This window comes from Hibiscus syriacus, unplaced genomic scaffold, assembly GCF_006381635.1.
Source record: "Hibiscus syriacus cultivar Baekdansim isolate YM2019G1 unplaced genomic scaffold, ASM638163v2 tig00111088_pilon, whole genome shotgun sequence".
Classification (NCBI taxonomy): Eukaryota; Viridiplantae; Streptophyta; class Magnoliopsida; order Malvales; family Malvaceae; genus Hibiscus; species Hibiscus syriacus.
The window spans coordinates 1586660-1607069 of record NW_024062978.1 but is presented as its reverse complement, the minus strand read 5'-3'; positions in this window follow the sequence as shown (position 1 = coordinate 1607069).

Below are 20410 nucleotides of genomic sequence, written 5' to 3'. Positions count from 1 at the left end.
ATGCTAAAAAGGTAGATAAGGAGAATTAAACCCAAGACCATTAACAACAACAGCCAATCCACTAAGTGGAGATGCACATAGTCGGATTTAAATCTAATCCAGATCGGATAAAAATCGATATGGTTTTTGCATTAAGCCAAAAAATCGGTTTATAAAAAAATTGGTTCGGATTATAACCGGTTTGGAGGGCCGGATGATGTAACCGGTATAATCGGTTTCGGTTTGAAAAAAATCGGTTTTTTTAAAAAACCAGTTTTTAATCCGGTAAAAAATCCGGTCATCCAATTTTTTAAACCTCAGACCGGATTTTTAAACCCCAGACCGGATTTTTTTCCGGATAAAAAACCATATTTTTATCTGGTTTTTTTCAAACCGGTTTTTAATCCGGTAAAAAATCCGATCGTCCAATTTTTTCCCAAACCGGTTATACTATCCGGTTTTAAAATATCCGATCCGGTTTAAAAAAACCGGTTTTTCCCAAATCCGGTTTCGAATTTTTTTTCCGTAAAATCGGATATTCGAATTTTTTGTGCACCTCTACCACTAAGCCAAGAAATCAATTTGTTTTATAGTGGATAACAAATGTATATATCTTGTATTATAGTAAGTAAATGTTTTACTCAAAACTAATGACATTTTATATATCTTAAATATATCTTTTATTTTTGTTTTAACTATTAAATTTTTTTATTTTAATGTAAAAATTATATGTTTTATTTTTATCATCACTTAAAAATTTATTATTTAAAATATTTTAAAAATATTTGAGTTAACGGCTAAATTTAACGATTCGTCACGGACTGACCCAATTTAAGCTACGGAATGAAAAGTTGGGCACCAAGTTGGAACAAAATAAACGTTAGGCACTAAACTGAAAAAACGAACATACATTATGTACATTTTGTATATTTAAGCCAAAAATAAAAAAGAGTATTTTTATTTCCTTTTAATTATATTTTATTTTTAAAGAAATTTAAGTTCTTATATTTTATTTTCTTAGGTTCGAATTTCATCTCAGATTGTTATTTCGGATAACAATCTTAAGGAAAAATTTCTCATTCTTCGACCTTTCTTAATCCGAGATGAATTGAAAGTTGTGAGAAAATTGAGAAAGCAAATAAATTTGTTTCATGATTTATCCTGTCGTTTTAACGAGTTTTCTAAAATCTCAAAAAATCTGTGAAACATAAATTGTCATGAAAGTAATTGTAGTTACTTATTTTATTTTAGAATATTAATTTTGTTCGATAACAAAATAAAAAACTAACGAGAATTAATTTTCTATTAATCGAAATTTTTTATTTCGTATATGAAATCAATTGGGATCATAATTTTGTCGTCTAACAAAATTATTTGATTACTATTACTAATAAAAAATAGTTGGAAAGTACCAAGTTTGTTACTGATTTGTTTTAGAATTTTAGTTCATGACTAAATTTTGTTGATTGAATAAATCAAAATTTAATTTTGATTTATTGTTGGAATTATTAATAACTCTAATTTTGCGTTAAACGAAATAATGGCTAATATCAGTGATTCACCTAATTTTGTTTTAGTATCAACAATGTTGATGGTTGTAAGTCACAATAAGAAACTTATAAAATTTTATAAATAGAATTTCAAGATATGACAACTTAAGATATTTTATTTGGTCATGTTGAATTTGATCAAATATCGAATGATCCTCCAATTATTAGAAATGATGAGGTAAACATTGTTATCACATTAAAAAATGTGTAAGCATTAATCATGGTCTTTTAATATCAAATACTAAATATGTCATGAATAAAGAATATTTTTTTATATTTATAATTATTATAAAATATTATAATAATTATGGATTGGCTTGTGTTTAGAAACAAAATATTATTAATTTCTTTTGAGAAATTTTATAGATACAGGTAGATTCAGAGTTTAATCAAAGACTCTTGAATATTTGGTTGTCAAAGTTAAATGATTAGTTTATTTTATTCTTGGTTGTTAAGGAGAATCAAATTGCCTTGATATATATGTTTCAGAAGATATAACACTGAAAAAAGAGAAATAAAATGTTGAATTTATTTCACCTTAGAATCTTGTGTTGATTCTAACTTTGAAACGGAAATAAATCGTTGAATTTATTTTCCTATGAATCTTATATAATTTTGTTTGGTAAAAGGAAATAAAACATCAAATTTATTTCTTTGAAATCTTGATCGATTCCAACTTTTAGAAAGAAATAAATTGTTAAATTTATTTTCATAGAATCTTTTATGATTTTGTTTTGTAAAAGAAATTAAACCGTTGAATTTATTTATTGAGAATCAAGTATGATTCTATCTTGTAAAAAAATTGATTATTTTTTTATTGAAAATGTCGAATTAAAACTTGAAAAAACATGGTTTTCTAAGATGTAATCACATTCTCAAAGCTTTATATGATGCATGTTATGAAGTGTACAATATTTTAAAATGCCTAAAGAATTATGGATGATATTGAACCACAAATACGAAACGGAAGATATTAACACTAAGATAATGACATATTTATCAAATTTGTAATAATGACAAAGACAAGAGGAAATAAATATTTATTACCTATTTATTACCTTTATCAAATTCGTATTAACGTTTAAGAGAAAAGATGAAGTTATAGAGAAATTTATTTTCTATAACACATGAAATTGAAAACCAACTTAATATAAAAGATTAAGATTGTAACCCCCTAGACCCGGCCTATGCGTTTCGACTAAGTCTAGTGGATCACATTCATGATTCTTAAAGACATTTTTCCGAAACCGTTATTCTATCACTTAAAATCATATTTATAAATGACATTTATAAAATTATAATTAATTATACTATAAAAAAAACAACTCATAATTATGAGAAAAATAACAAGTTAATTAAAACATGTCTTAAAAATCCAAATTACAATAAACCAATATAAATTAGCAAAAGGAGTACTCATTATAAAATCCAATACTTTTAAAATAAGGCCTTTGTTACCATAATAGAGTCAACTTAAAAGAAAAAACATTACAATACGATATATTTCAAGAGATATGTTGATCCTCCAAGTGCTTGATCCGAGTATCTAACCAACAGTATCTGAAAGGGGAAAATATTTTTGAAAAGTGAGCTAGGCTCAGTGTGTCCCAATAGTACAATAAAATCATAGTAGGTACAGTAAATGAGTAATAGTTCAGAAATTCATCATCAAACAATAATGAAGTTTAACTTTTTAAACTCGTAATTTAAAACCCTTCTCCTGTATACCATCCGCAATTCTCCAGAACTGCGTCCATAGGGCTTACCTTAAGCACACAGCAGAAAGGAAGTCAACCTAAAGATAGGCTTTGGGGTCTGTATCCTTAAGTCCATAAGTCTATAGGGCTTACCCTAAGCACACAGCAAAGGGAGCCAACCTAATGAAGCATATTGAGGCCTGTGAGCCTACCCAAGAGTCACATTAGGTCCATAAGGTTTACCAGCTTGATCAAAGCTGTACCTCCGTAATGCAATCCAACCCAAAATCAGTATTTCAAAAATACTATTTATGCAGTAAGCATAATTTCCATAATTCCATAATCAATATTATCATATACCAATGAAAACCAATCATATATCAGTCATATTCCATAAATCATCACCAGTAAATAGGTGGATTAATAAAACATTAAACCATAGCTTTCAATGTACCATATTTCAAAACATATAAAATAGTCAAGTAGTACACAGGGAACACACCTCGACAATAGGTTCAAATAATAGATCTAGTGATTGATGGCCTCGCCACGCTCTGCTACTGTTTTCGAACCTAATCCATAATAACACTATATTACTAATGGGAAACAAAATTAATTTCTGAAATCATAAAATTTACGGGTCTTACGGGTGAATACTGGCACACGCGGCTTAACTGATCTAGAGGAGCTGGGTCGAGCTGTCGAACGGTCAGGAGAGTCTCTTGTACCTTCAAACATTATAATTTATCAGTCTCAAGTTTTACTCAACCATTCAAAGCTTAAACTCTTTAGTACATAAGCATTTTTTGGGTTTGACTATCAATTTGAAGGCTTTCGAGTCTGAATTTGACCCAACGGAGTGCGGAATCGGAATCAGGGCGTCGAACAACATAAAGTATGACTTTTCAAAAATTCAAATTCTTGGTCAAAAATCAAAGTCAACAGGTTTGACTGATGATTTGGAGGCCTTCGGGTTCAAATATGGCAAAATGGACTTCGGACACGGATTCGGCACGTCGAAAAATGTCAGAATAGGTATACTCGAACAAAATCAAAGGTCATTTAATGACCGTTTAAAGGCGGTCAAAGTTATGGTCAAAGGGGTTTAATAGTCCACAAAAATTATAAAAATATCACCTTTTTTTAAACTAATTACCAAAATATCACTATTTTTAAAATAATTACCAAAATATCACCGTTTTACAAATAATTACCAGAATGTCTATGTTTTTTTAAAAAAATCCCAAAATATCATCGTTTTAAAAATAATTGCTAGAATATCACTATTTTTAAAAAAAAATCCAAAATGTCACTGGGTCGGGTCGGTTCAACTGGTCGAGTCGGGTCAACCGGTGGGGTCGGGTCAGACCGGTTTGGACCGGTCAAGCCAGTCAATATATATAAACCCCCATTTCGAATATTCCCCATACGCAGGGGCGGCGCTTGGGGGCGCGTGAGACCGCCTCCAGTCTCAAAAAATTCATGCAAAAATTTCCAAAAATTCTTTTAAGCGCTTTTGAGTCACTTACCAACCTCGGTTCAAATTTTTGAACGGTGGAGAGCTCGATTTCACTTCGATCGAACTTTGACCGCTCCACCTCCCTCACGCGTCGCTGCCTACGGAGAAAAGGAGGACACTGTCGGACTCGGAACGACACAAGGAACACGATGGTGCGGGAGGTGTCGAAAATCGATCAACGATCGGAGATGAATTTAAGATTTTCTCGGCGGTGGTGCTAAAGTCGAGACTTTAACTCAAAATTCACGTCGTTTGACAGCGTTTCGCTATAATTGGTTTACTGGGTTTTGATCACGGGTCGAAGATGAACACGACGGTAGTTTCAATTTTACGATCGGAAGTCGGACGACGTCGGAATCGAACTTGAAAGAAGGATGAAGGAGAAGGGAAATTGAGCCTGTGTTTTCTGATTTCAAAATCAGAAAACACGCATATATCATATAACCTGTCGACACTCCTTGGGTAAATTCAGGGCTTGGTCCCTGAATTTCCTTTACTTCTAAAATGACATACAAGTTTTCAAAAATTTTAATTTAGTCACAAAATTTCACCGATTTAAACATTTCTTTTTCTTCAAATTTTCCGGGTTGTTACAATTCTCCCCCTCTATAAGAAATTTCGTCCTCGAAATTTACCTTATGAGAATAATTGAGGAAATTGAGCCTCCATTGACTCCAATGTCTCCTAAGTAGCTTCAGAGGGGCCTCAATTACTCCTTTGAACTTTTACCCTTGAAAATACGTCTATTCCGAAGAACTCTCTCATTTCTATTTAAGATCTGAATGGGCTCCTCCTCATATGACAAATCAGGTCTCAACTCTACCTCTTCAATCTGAATGATGTGACGTGGATCTGGACGATATCGCCTTACGCCCGATAAATCTTGGGCTCAATTTACCCTTACGCCCGAATCTCAATATTTTCTTCCAGGGTGAAACTTTTAAAAAGACATGATCTCCAACTTCAAACTGAATATCTTTCCTCCTTTGATCTACATAAGACTTCTATTTATCAAATGCCTCTTTCAGACGGTCACGAATCAATCTGACTGTGTCCTCCGTCTCGCGTACTAAATCAGGTCCCAACGTCTTCCTTTCACGCAACTCAGTCCAACAAATAGGGGTGCGACATTTATGCCCATAGAGTGATTCATAGGGTGCCATACGAATGTTGGTCTGATAACTATTATTGTAAGCAAATTCAGCCAACGACAAAAAGGTCTCCCATCTACCATGAAAATCAATTACGCAACCCCGCAACATATCCTCCAGAATCTGAATCACTCTCTCAGATTGACCATCAGTTTGTGGGTGAAAGGATGTACTATAATCCAATCTTGTTCCCAAAGCCGTATGTAGCGCCTTCCAAAATCTCGAAGTAAATCTTGGATCTCGATCAGAAATAATAGACAATGGAACACCATGCAATCTGACAATCTCTAAAATATACAATCTCGCTTGTCCAACGTATAATTTACCCGCACAGTAATGAAGTGAGCTGACTTTGTAAGTCTGTCAACAATCACCCAAACTGAATCCTTTTTTGAAGGAGTCATAGGTTAGCCAATAACAAAATCCATAGTAATACGCTCTCATTTCCATTCAAGAATCTTGATAGGCTGTAACAAACCTGATAGATGTTGATGTTCCGCTTTAACTTACTGACAAGTCAAACACTTAGCCACAAAATCCGAGATGTCATTCTTCATGCCGACCCAATGATACCTCTCTCTCAAATTCATGTACATCTTATCTCCACCGGAGTGCATAGTATATGGACTACTGTGAGCCTCATTAAGAATAATCTGCCTCAACTCAGAATCATCAGGCACACAATATCGACTCTTAAAGCATAAAACTTCATCCTGATCAAGGGCGTAATCTGAGCTTGTCCCCTGCTCTATTTTCTCAAAGATGGATAGCAAGGAGCTATCAAGGGGCTACTTAACTTTAATTTCATCAACCAAAGTCGGCTTAACTTGTAATTCTGCTAACAAAGTGTCATCGTCATATAAATTCATCCTGGACATTAAAGACCTCAACTCCGATACTGCCTTTCGACTCAAAGCATCCGCCACAATGTTAGCTTTATCAGGGTGATAATCAATCACACAATCATAATCCTTTAGAAGCTCTAGCCAGCGCCGTTGTCTCAAATTAAGCTTCTTCTGGGTCAGAATATACTTTAAGCTCTTATGATCAGTGAAAATATAACACTTCTCTCCATAAAGATAGTGTCTCCAAATCTTCAAGGCAAAAATCACTGCTGCTAACTCCAAATCATGAGTAGGATAATTACACTCATGCGGTCGCAGTTGACGTGACGCATAAGCCACTACCTTAGCCTCCTGCATTAGAACACAACCAAGTCCTGAATGTGAAGCATCACTATACATTGTAAAATCCTTCCCGGACTCTGATTGAATCAACACTGGTGCTTGAGTCAAAACCTCCTTTAATTTCTCAAAGCTCTCCTGTTGTGCCTCGTCCCAATCAAACGGCACGTTCTTCCTTAACAGCTTTGTCAAAATTACAGCAATGATTGAGAAGCCCTCGACAAAACGTTGATAATATCTAGCCAAGCCCAAGAAACTGTGGATCTCAGAGACGTTCTTGGGTCATTTCCAATTCACAATAGCCTCGATCTTGCTTGGATCGACCTGAATACCTCGAGCAGAAATAATGTGCCCCAAAAACGACACTTCTTGAAGCCAAAACTCACACTTGCTTAGTTTGGCATAATACTCTCTCAAGGTCCGCAGAACAATCTTCAAATGCTCATCATGCTCTGTTTCCGTCCAATAATAAACTAGAATATCATCAATAAAGACAACCATAAATTGATCCAAATATGACCGGAACACACGATTTATCATATCCATGAAAGCTACGTGAGCGTTCGTCAAACCAAAAGGCATTACTAAGAATTCATAATGACCATATCTAGTGCAAATGGTTATTTTTGCAACATCTGGACCCTTAACTTTTAATTGATAATACCCCGAACGAAGATCAATCTTAGAGAATACAGTAGCTCATCGCAACTGATCAAATAAGTCGTCAATCCTGGGTAATGGGTACTTATTCTTGATCGTCATCTTGTCTAACTTCCGATAGTCAATATATAGCCTTACCAACCCATCCTTCTTTTTCACAAACAGAACTGGAGCTCCCCAGGGTGAGGTACTATGCCGAATAAATCCTCAATCAAATAATTCTTGCAATTGGACCTTCAACTCCTTAAGTTCCTTTGGAGCCATGTGATAAGGTGCCATAGAAATAGGTGAAGATCCCAGATACGTCTCAATCTCGAACTCTAACTCTCTATCTGAAGGTAACCCAGGCAACTCCTTCGGAAAAACATCAGGAAACTCGCTAACTGTACGAATCTCCTCGATCGTGGACAAGGAACCTTTAGTGTTCAAAATACAGGCAATGAAAGTCTCATATCCCTTCCTGATCATATGATCAATTTCCATAGCTGAAACAATATTGGAGAGATAGCCACGCCGTTCTCCAATTAACAATACAGTCCGACCATCTGAAGTCTTTAGAGTAGCTCGCTTGTATTCTCAATCCAGATTTACCTTGTGTTTATTCAACCAATCCATCCCAAGAATTAGATCAAACTCCTCTAAAAGAAACTCCATAAGATCAGCGAGAAAAATTTCTCCCTGAACCTCCAGAGGACAATATCGAAATACTTTATTCACTAATACTGCATGTTCTACTGGACTCGTAACCGTAATAGTATTATCAGTGTTCTCGATCGAAATCTGAAGATTTCGAGATACTGAACTCGATACATATAAGTGGGCGGATCCATTGTCCAGTAATGCAAAGTATGGAATAGAATATATCGTAAATGTACCTACAATAACCTCAGGCTCATCTATGTTATCCCGACATCTAGTGGCATAAACCAACGTTGGCTGTCTAGCCTCAGAAACTATTGGCTCTCTATTATGTTGAGGTCGGGCTCTACTATCTGTTCTGGATACTGATCCGGAAGGTCTTCCCTGACTACGACCTCTGGCTGGAGTCTGAACTGATGCCTGGGAACGCGCAGGAGTCTGGTTAGTTGTCCTCTCAGATGAAACTAACTATGGGCAATCCCTCCATAAATGACCACTGGATCCACACTGGTAACAAAGTCTCATCTTCTTACGACATTTTCCTCTATGCTGACTACCACAATACTCACATAGGGGCCCATAATAAAACGACGAGGAACCACCTCGACTGACAACTGAAGGTGAAGATACTGCAGGCCTAGAACTGGTATTGCTTCTCAAAGGACCTGAAGTACGAGTCTTCTTTCCAGGACATGCAGAGAAGTCGTTCGGGCTAGAAAATTTCCCAGGTCGCTCTCGATCAACACGATATCTTGTTGGAGCTAAGGTCTCTACCTCCTCAGCATCATTCGCTCTGCCCACCAGCACATCAAAAATCTCATCTTGATGGGTAACAACCTACCTACGTAGCTCATATCTGAGTCCGAGAGCAAATTTACGGCATCGATTTCTCTCATTAGGTACCATACTGAATCCATACTTTAGCAACTTCAAGAACTCGATCTCATACTCAGAAACGGCCATGTCTCCCTGAACCAGGTTCTGGAACTGCTATCGTCTCTGAGCTAAGTAACGCTCTCCCAGAAAACGGCTCCTAAAGCGTTCCTTAAAGAAATTCCAAGTCAGACGATCAGTCGAAATACTACTGACTACTGACTCCCACCAGGTGTGGGCATTGCCATCTAACATCGATACTGCACCCAGATATCTCTTAGTTGGATCCAAACCTAACTGATCCATGCGTCTTTTTGTATCCTGGAGCCAATCTTCCGCTTCAGTAGGAGGTCCACCAATCTGTCCTCCAAAAGATCTGACTCCATTGGCAATCAGAGTCTGAGAAATAGGCACATCGGATCCAACACCAGCAGCTCTGACCGCTCCCTGAATCAACTGTAGAAATTGTTTACCAAAATTCTCATCAGGTGCAACTCTGGTAGAATCGGGCTCAATATTAGTCGCTCCTATGATTGGTGTAGTCATGTCAATACCAGCGGTAGGAGTCAAATTCGTCGGGGTCGTAGGAGCAGGATCACCTATCGGAGGTGAGGGATCTACTCGAATCTCATCGATTGGGTCTGCAAATCTAGCCATTCAACCTCGTCCACGGCTAGTTCGACGTCCACGTTTAGCACTCATTTTAATATATCTCTAGTTTACTACAGAAGATGAAACTTAGGGTTAGATAAGCACTTGGAGTATCTAACACAATTAAAACCGTAAAAACTTTTAGACATGGCCTTAGCAACTTATTTTGTAAAATATTTCAAAACCGTATTTTCAATTTGGACTCATACACAGTCCGAGGTTTAAAAACCAAAAGATCTGATACCAATTAAATGTAACCCCCTAGACCCGGCATATGCGTTTCGACTAAGTCTAGTGGATTACATTCATGATTCTTAAAGACATTTTTCCGAAACCGTTATTTTATCACTTAAAATCATATTTATAAATGACATTTATGAAATTATAATTAATTATACTATAAAAAACCAACTCATAATTATGAGAAAAATAATAAGTTAATTAAAACATGTCTTAAAAATCCAAATTAAAATAAACCAATATAAATTAGCAAAAGGAGTACTCATTATAAAATCTAATACTTTTAAAATAAGGCCCATGTTACCATAATAGAGTCAACTTAAAAGATAAAACATTACAATACGATATACTTCAAGAGATATGTTGATCTTCCAAGTGCTTAATCCGAGTATCAAACCAACAGTATCTGAAAGGGAAAATATTTTTGAAAAGTGAGCTAGGCTCAATGTGTCCCAATAATACAATAAAATCATAGTAGGTACAGTAAATGAGTAATAGTTCAGAAATTCATCATCAACCCATAATGAATTTTAACTTTTGAAACTCCCCAGAACTACGTCCATAGGGCTTACCCTAAGCACACAGCAGAAAGGAAACCAACCTAAAGATAGGCTTTGGGGCCTGTATCTTTAAGTCCGTAAGTCCGTAGGGCTTACCCTAAGCACACAGCAAAGGGAGCCAACCTAATGAAGCATCTTGAGGCCCGTAAGCCTACCCAAGAGTCACATTAGGTCCATAAAGTTTACCAGCTTGATCAAAGTTGTGCCTCCGTAATGCATTCCAACCCAAAATCAGTATTTCAAAAATATTATTTATGCAGTAAGCATAATTTCCATAATTCCATAATCAATATTATCATATACCAATGAAAACCAATCATATATCAGTCATATTCCATAAACCATCACCAGTAAATAGGTGGATTAATAAAACATTAAACCATAGATTTCAATGTACCATATTTCAAAACATATAAAACAATCAAGTAGTACACAGGGAACACACCTCGACAATAGGTTCAAATAATAGATCTAGTGATTGCTGGCCTCGCCACGCTCTGCTACTGTTTTCGAACCTAATCCATAATAACACTATATTACTAATGGGCAACAAAATTAATTTCTGAAATCATAAAATTTATGGGTCTTACGGGTGAATACTGGCACACGCGACTTAACTGATCTAGAGGAGTTGGGTCGAGCTGTAGAACAGTCAGGAGAGTCTCTTGTACCTTCAAACATTAATAATTTATCAGTCTCAAGTCTTACTCAACCATTCAAAGCTTAAACTCTTTAGTACATAAGCATTTTTCGGGTTTGACTATCATTTTGAAGGCTTTTGAGTCTGAATTTGACCCAACGGAGTGCGGAATCGGAATCAGGGCGGCGAACAACATAAAGTATGACTTTTCAAAAATTCAAATTATTGGTCAAAATCAAAGTCAACTAGTTTGACTGATGATTTGGAGGCCTTCGGGTTCGAATTTGGCGAAACGGACTTCAGAAACGGATTCGGCACGTCGAAAAATGTCAGAACAGGTATACTCGAACAAAATCAAAGGTCGTTTAATGGCCGTTTAAAGCCGATCTAAGTTATGGTCAAAAGGGTTCAATAATCCACATTCGAAAATTACAAAATTATCACCCTTTTTTTAAATAATTACCAAAATATCACTGTTTTAAAAATAATTACAAAAATATCATCGTTTTACAAATAATTCCCAAAATGTCATTGTTTTAAAAATAATTACCAGAATGTCATTGTTTTTTAAAAAAAATTCCCAAAATGTCATCTTTTAAAAATAATTGCCAGGATGTCACTATTTTTAAAAAATTCCCAAAATATCACTGGGTCGGGTCAGGTCGGTCAACAGGTCAAACCGGTTCGATCCGGTTTCGACCGGTCAAGCCGGTCAACATATATAAACCCATATTTCGAATCTTCCCCACGCACAAAGACGACGCGTGGGGGCGCGTGAGACCGCCTTCGGTCTCCAAAAATTCATGCAAAATTTTCAAAAATTCTTTTAAGCGATTTTGAGTCACTTACCAACCTCGGTTCAAATTTTTGAACGGTGGAGAGCTCGATTTCACTTCGATCAGAACTTTGACCGCTCCACCTCCCTCACGTGTCGCCGCCTACGGAGACATGGAGGACATCGTTGGACTCGGAACGACACAAGGAACACGATGGTGCGGGAGGTGTCGAAAACCGATCAACGATCGAAGATTAATTTAAGATTTTCTCGGCGGTGGTGCTAAAAAAACGTCGAGACTTTGACTCGAAATTCACGTCATTTGGCAGCGTTTCGCTATAATTGGTTTACTGGGTTTTGATCATTGGTCGAAGATGAACACGGCTGTGGTTTCAATTTTACAATCGAAAGTCGGACGACGTCGGAATCGGACTTGAAAGAAGGATGAAAGAGAAGGGAAATTGAGCTTGTGTTTTCTGATTTCAAAATCAGAAAACATGCATATATCATATAACCTGCCGGCACTCCTTGGGTAAATTCAGGGCTTGGTCCATGAATTCCCTTCACTTCTAAAATGGCCTACAAGTTTTCAAAAAATTTAATTTAGTCACCAAATTACACCGATTTAAACATTTTTTTCTTCAAAATTTTTGGGTTGTTACAAAGATGGTAAGAAGTGATTATAGTTGTAATATCCCAAATTTTAGACTAGTGACTAAAATATAATTTCAAAAATTTATGGACCAAAGTGTAAAGTTGTAAAAGTGTTCATCGTGTGGAATATGCAAGGATTATAGATAGCTTAATGTATCTCATGAGTTGTATGAGACCAGACATCGCTTTTACTATGAGCAATCTAAACATATTCACGAGCAATCTAGGTGAAAATAACTGGAAAGCGATAAAAAAGATATTGAGATATCTTTGATATACTCGGGATTATGGTTTCTATTATTCTATAGATCATGTTGTCTTAGAATGATACTTTGATGCTAGTTGAATATTTGATATTTAAGATACCAAAGGTACAAGTGGATATGTATTCACTTTAGGAGGAGGAGTTGTGTCTTGAAAATCCTCAAGACAAACGATTATAACTAGATCCACAATGGAATTTGAGTTCGTAGCTTTAGACAAATCTAAAGAAGAAGTATAATGACTTTGAAATTTTCTTGGGGATATTCTAGAATGACCAAAACTTGTGCCCACAATATGTACTAAGCAATAATTTCTAGAGGATTTTCATGTATAATGGTAAATTGAGACATATGCGTCGTCGACACAATGCCATTAGACAATTGATTTCAAATGAAGTTATCTCTATTGATTTTGATAACATCGCGGATCCGCTAACCAAATGGTTAAATTGAGATCAAGTTGATAAAACATCTAAAGGAATGAGACCAAAGCCCATGAAAATTTAAATGTTATGTGAAGAAAAATCTACCTTGTTGATTGAAGATTCTAAGATTTAGGTTCGAAGGAACAACCTAATTGTATAACCCATGTACGGTCATTGTGGGGGTTTCTTATCCCAAATACGTTCCTATGATGTAAACAGTGATCGAAATGGTATAAGCTAAACTAAAGCTTTTAATGACCATTATGTGATGTAGTGAGCAGAGCAACATAAATCACCTATGTGAGAGTGAAGTAAGGCTGCTTCAAGGAGATTATTGGGCATAGTTCTCTCAAACTATTACATAATAAGGTGACGTCCATGGCTTTAAGGACATACCCATGAGAATTAATTTATTGTAAGAGAGGTAGTTGTGTCAAGTATATAATTGTTTACACAAACGAAAAAACAGTTCAAGGACATCGCTTCTACTATTTAACTAGTAAAGTAAATATATTGTCATAATGAAAGGTTTAAAAGATGACACCTACATATCCTATGCAACTATTGATCTAGAGACTAACATCACATCATGTCAAAATGTTTTGATAAAATCATCAATTTCATTCATGTGGGGATTGTTGGAAAAAATGAACGAATTTCATCGATGGATTTAATATTTATATTAAATTTATATTCCTTTAAAATATTACAAATTAAAAGATATTATTTAATTTGAATATTGGTAGGATACTTAATCTTTTGAATATGTCAAATTAAATAGGTATTTATTATCTATTTAACTTTGAATATTAAAAGATAATTATACACTTTTGAATATTTCAAATTAACATAATATCTATTTAAATTTGAACAGTGAAAGAAGTTTATATCATTTGAATATTTTAAAGTAAACAATATTTATTAACTTTTTAAATTTAAATATTAAAGATATTAAAAAGATATCAATATCTATTTAAATATTTCAAGTTAAAAGATATTATCTTTTAGAGTTTGAATATGAATGAATAACACTATTTTTTAGTAAATTCTCTTTTAAATATCCCTATAAATATAGTGCTAGCCTTCTAAGTTTAACAAGTCTCAAAATTCAAAAACTTTTATTTCTTTGAAAAATAGTTTCTTCTATTCTTATAAAATATTCTTTTTCCTCCTTAGTTTTCTAGTGATAGTCGAAGACAATGATAGTTGACGACCAAAAGATCTCGAGCAAACCGAAAATTTGTCTTAAGGAAACTGTATAGTGACAGACCTCAACTAATTTCGATCACAAAATAAAAGGAATATTTTAATTCTCTTTTATTTTTAAAGAAATTTAATTTCTTCTATTTTATTTTTTCATATTCAAATTTCATCTTAAATTATTATTTTGGATAATAAAATATTTATAATTAAAATTAATAATATTTTTAATTAACATATCGTGAGTGAAATAAGAGAAAGAAGAGTAAACTTGAAATTTACTCTAGTTTTAATCACTTAAATTGTATCATATACGTAAATGTGATTTTATTAGAAATGTTTTTTTCAAAATTTTGTTTAATTTATTTTCTATTTATGTGACGGATTTAGTTAGTGTTTTATTTTTTTGTCATATAAATTAGAGAAAATAACCTCAGTGACCAAAAATGCCTTATAATATACGATTTTAACCAACTTTTTTTGGATTTGCCAAAATGACCAACTAAATCGCAATGCGATCGATAATTCGCAACGCGATCTCCGGTATCGCAAATCAGTTTCCAGATTCGCAACGCGATTCTGACTATCGCATTGCGATTTTCCAAATTCGCATTGTGATTTTCCGACTATCGCAATGCGAATATGAAATCGCAATGCGAGTATGACTATCGCAACGCGATTCTGACTATCACAACGAGATTCTGGCTATCGCAACGCGATTCTGACTGTCGCAACGCGATGCTGACTATTGCAATGCGATTTTCAAAGCGCCATTATTATCGCAACACGTATTTTTTTTTTCAAATTCCAAACATGAATATTAATATATCGGAACACTGAACCGTCCATAGTATATCCCGTAATCGCAACTCATAACCTAAAACCCGAAATCACAACTCAGTCCCATCTCGATCTCTCACTCCCTAAGGCGACATCCGACCCCATCTCTGACGAAATCAGTCCCCATCTCCGGCAAAATCCATCTATCTCCATCTCTCAGAGCCACCCTCACAATCATTCACGGTCAGAAATGGAAAATCAACCAAATCAACCACCGAGGGTTATTTTTTTAATTATTTTTATTTTGAAATTTTTGCATTATTATTAGGTTTTTCATATTCAAATTGATGATAAGTTTACTGGTAATTTCAATAATAGATTAACCATTTCATTTAGATTACTTATTAAATTCATTCGATTGCTGCCAATACTGCTAAATTGTTTAGTCTTTAAACCCTGTGAATTTAGTATTTGTCTTTGTTTTGTCTTTTGATTGAAGTAATGCAATCCATTCAATTTTCAATTTTAGTATTTGAAACCGAGAATCGCAACGCGAAATGAAAATCGCAACGACAGAATCGCAATGCGATTTTAGTTTCGTTGCGATTTTTATTTCGCGTTGCGATAGTCATTTTCGTGTTGCGATTTTCATTTTCGTGTTCCGATTTTAAGTTTCAGAAACTATTCTTCTTCTGCAAATTGAAACTTGAATGAATTGCATTACTTCAACAAAAAAACAAAGACAAATACTAAATTCACAGTGTTGCAAATTTAAGTTTGAAGAATAAACTACTACTCTTTATGTTTATTGTTCTTGGTATATCTTCACAGTGTAGTTTTTGGTATATCTAACTTGGTATGTTTATTGTTTTTGTAGAACTTTTATTCGGCTCAATTGACCTTAAGAAATAAATTAAGCCTGGCCAAAACAATTGCGTCGAAGCTTTCACCTGCACAAAGAAAAATATTTGAGGATACTTACTTCGGGCCATGGCTGAAAGTACAACATCCGGGTGGAGATGCTATGTTGACCCATCTGTTTCTTCAAACCATGACTAGCGATCTACCAGAGACTATACAACATCGTGATGAAGAGATATGGTTTGATTTTCCACCGGCGTATACGTGTTTTGGGCGGAAGGAGTTTTGCTTAATCACCGGTTTACGCTTCGGACACGATGATGTAGATCGGTACACTCGACATATTACCCGCCTATCATGGTTATCCCGGGTTTTTCCTGAGCTATCAATGGAGAAACCGAATTTATACGTGGAAGACTTGACGGGATTATTGAATAAGAAAGATGGTTTTACTCGGATGGATGACGTCGATGTTGTCCGAGTATGCCTTCTAATACTTTTGCATCCCGGTTTTTTAGGCAGAGAGGCCAGACAACCTATTCCTAATGATCTAATTAAATTGGTAGAGGACCTAAATGCCTTTGATGATCGAAAAATTTTGTGTGGCGATGGTTCCAAATACACTTTGTCAGGCTTTATTTGGGCCTTTAAGGTAAGAATTTTTATATAATGTTTACAAAATTATAATTAATTATTATTTAATAATTACTAATGTTTGTTATTATATTGTTTGTAGATTTGGATATTTTAGGCATTTCCCGCCATGCAGACATATGCATTAAAAACTTCTAATGATATTCCTAGGGTTATTTCCTGGAAGAGGAAACGGACCATGCAGCAATGGGAAGATTTACTATCGTATACGACAATAAATAATGTAAGTTAACACAAATACTATCATATGTTTATAAACAAGCTATTACTAGTACACGTTTAACTTTGTTTGAGCTTTTATATTATTATGAGTCCAACACTCCATTACAGAGGCTGACACCCACGGAAGCTGAGCTTGCCACTGATTGGTGGCAAGCTAGTAAGCATTTTTTTGATGGCACGGATGATGAGCAGCCTTCACTTCGAGAGCCATCACCTCACCCAGAGCCATCACTTGATCGACCCGACTATACACCTCCACAACGAGAGCCATCACCTATTCTGTCACATCATCGAGCCTCTTCTCCACCATCACCTCATGATAGGCGACCGACAAAGATGCCTCGATGTTTATCTCCATGTTCTCCACCTCCACGGGATGAGTTAGGGGAGTTACGTGATGAGGTCAATGCCTTACGTGAGGAGGTCAGTACTTTACGCGATGACAATGGTGCATGGCGTGTTGAGGTGTCTACTTTACGTGGTGAGGTAGCCGCTCTACGTGAGATGGTAGCATCGTTGTAGAATGAGGTTCATACTCTACGCAACGAGGTAAGTTTAATATTTTTCATATTTAACTTGATGATAAATTTACTCGTAATTTCACTTAGATTAACCATTTCACATAGATTGCTTAGTAAATTCATTCGGTTGCTGCCAATACTGATAAAATATTTATTCTTTAACCCTGTGAAGTTAGTATTTGCTTTTGGTTGTCTTTTGGTTGAAGTAATGCAATCCATTCAAGTTTCAATTTGCAGAAGAAGAATAGTTTACTTTCGCAACGCGAAAATGGCGATCGCAACGCGAATTTGACTATCGCAACGAAAGAATCGCAATGCAAAATGAAAATCGCATTGCGATTCTCTTGTTACGATAGTCAAATTCGCGTTGCGATAGTCATTTTCGCGTTGCGATAGTCATTCGTGTTGCGATTTTAAGTTTCAGATTCTATTCTTCTTCTGCAAATTGAAACTTGAATGAATTACATTACTTCAACCAAAAGACAAAGACAAATACTAACTTCACAGTGTTGAAAATTTAAGTTTCAAGAATAAACTACTACTCTTTATGTTGTCATTGAACCTGCACTAAACCTATATGTTGTCCTTTTAAATGTTTATATAAGTGATTACTTCTGGAATGTTATCTGATGCATTTTGTGAACAATGATAGAATAATGACTTGAGTGAATACCGTGCAAGTTTGAAATATATTTGTCTTTGTTTTCACTGTTTAATATCATGTATGTTTATTTACTGTTTTATGTATTAATTTATTTTTAGCGGCTCGCTAAGGTGGATGCTCTACGTCGGGTTTTTCTTGCAAGACGGAGTTCACGCATCAGACGGCGTGCACGTGCCATTAAGTCTCCGTTCACCCCAATAGTGAGAAGAATCCATAAGAAAAAGCTTGACTCATCTGTCAACGTTCAAGAGGCCTCCCCTATCGTTCAAGAGGCCCCTATCATCCCTCAAGAGTCCCCTCCCACCGTTCAAGAGGCCACTCTCATCGTTGAAGAGGTCCCTCCCAACATTCTAGAGCTCGTTTCACACGGCATAATATATTGAATTATTGAGAAACCCCCTCACGTGCCGGACATGATGGATGACTGTTGGCTTTCGTATAAGTTACCGGCCAATACAATTCCGGCAGATGAAGTGGAGAGGAAACAACTACCGGAAACAATTCTGGATAATACCCTTTGGGCTAAGACCGCAGTTGATTTATATCTACATGAGCGGAGCCAAGGGTGTTACGCTGACATATACAAACTCAACGATGATATGCATTTGTTGATTGAACGGTCTTGGTGGGGTGTGTTATTAGGGGTTGAAGACAATGGCTATTTCGATGGGGGGTAAGTCTTATATTTCTTCTTAAATTTCATTTTGATTAATTTTTTTTTAATTTATGTAATTCACTAATATATGTCTTTTTTTGTAAAACAGCAAATTGATGCATGAGTGTCACGTCTTCTAATAGTAAGAGAATTGAAGAAAAATAAAAATAAAAAAAAATACGCGATATATAATTATGCCGACATCTTTTCACGTAGTTCACTTGAAGAATCAACGACAGGAATCATATGTGTTGGCTAATGGACAAGCTAAACTTTATCTTGCATGGTGGGAGGTCGATAAGGTTAGTATTTATATTTTTTAAATATTTTAAAGGTGTTCATAAATAAGTGCGCAATTTGAATTATTACTTATGATTGCAGGTGTTTATCCCTGTTTTGGAACGTACTCATTGGCTTCTCGTCGAGCTTCAGCTCCCATCCCTGAAGACAATAGTATATGACAACATGATAAATTACATATCATTGTATGATTTGAGAGATATTATTAAGGGATGGAGCTCTCATTTGGCTAAATTCTTGGATGCGATTAATTATTGGACTTATTCTGGAAACAAGAAGCCAAAGAGGTTCAATGTTACAGTTATCAGAGACGAGACCGCGCCACAACAAACGCGAAGCCAGAGGGGATTGTGGTCCTCTCGTATGCATGTGCTTGGAGCGTTTGACGACAGGAAGTACACAGTTTCTACCTCCCACCGATAGAGATAGAGGTACAGTAGGCTTGTGGTTTCGGCATTTTATGGCTAGAGCGATATATTCGAGACGCTGCCTACCTACATCCGCGTTATGAAAGTGTCCATAAACAATTTGTAAGTCAAATGCAAGTGTTGTTAAGTACCTAGAATTCAATAATAATTTGCTGTTTTTTGGTTTTAGATGTGTAGAAAGTGTTATTTAAGCAAATGTTTGGTTTCTGCAGGTTAATCATGAAGTGAGCTGCGTGAAATTGATGTATGGGTGCATAAACAACTGTCTGGGGTACACTTTTCTTGATTGTTTAATTGATTCTTAAAAGTCTGATTTGTTTAATTGATGAGGAAAATAAGAATTATTATCATTTTTTGCTTGTTTAATTGATTTGTAAAAGTTGATTTGTTTAATATTGATGTGTAAATAATTCTTATTTGTGCTTGTTTAATTGATTGAAATGTAAAAGTTGATTTGTTGATTTCAATCTGCATCATATTGAAAACAAAAGACCTGTTGGAGGTACACTTTCGTAACGCTAAACTCAAAATCGTAATGCGAAAGACAAAATCGCAACTCGAAAGTCAATTCGCGTTGCGATAGTCTAATACGCTTTGCGATTTTCTCATTGCGATAGTCAAATACCCGTTGCGATAATCAAATTCGCGTTACGATACTCAAATTC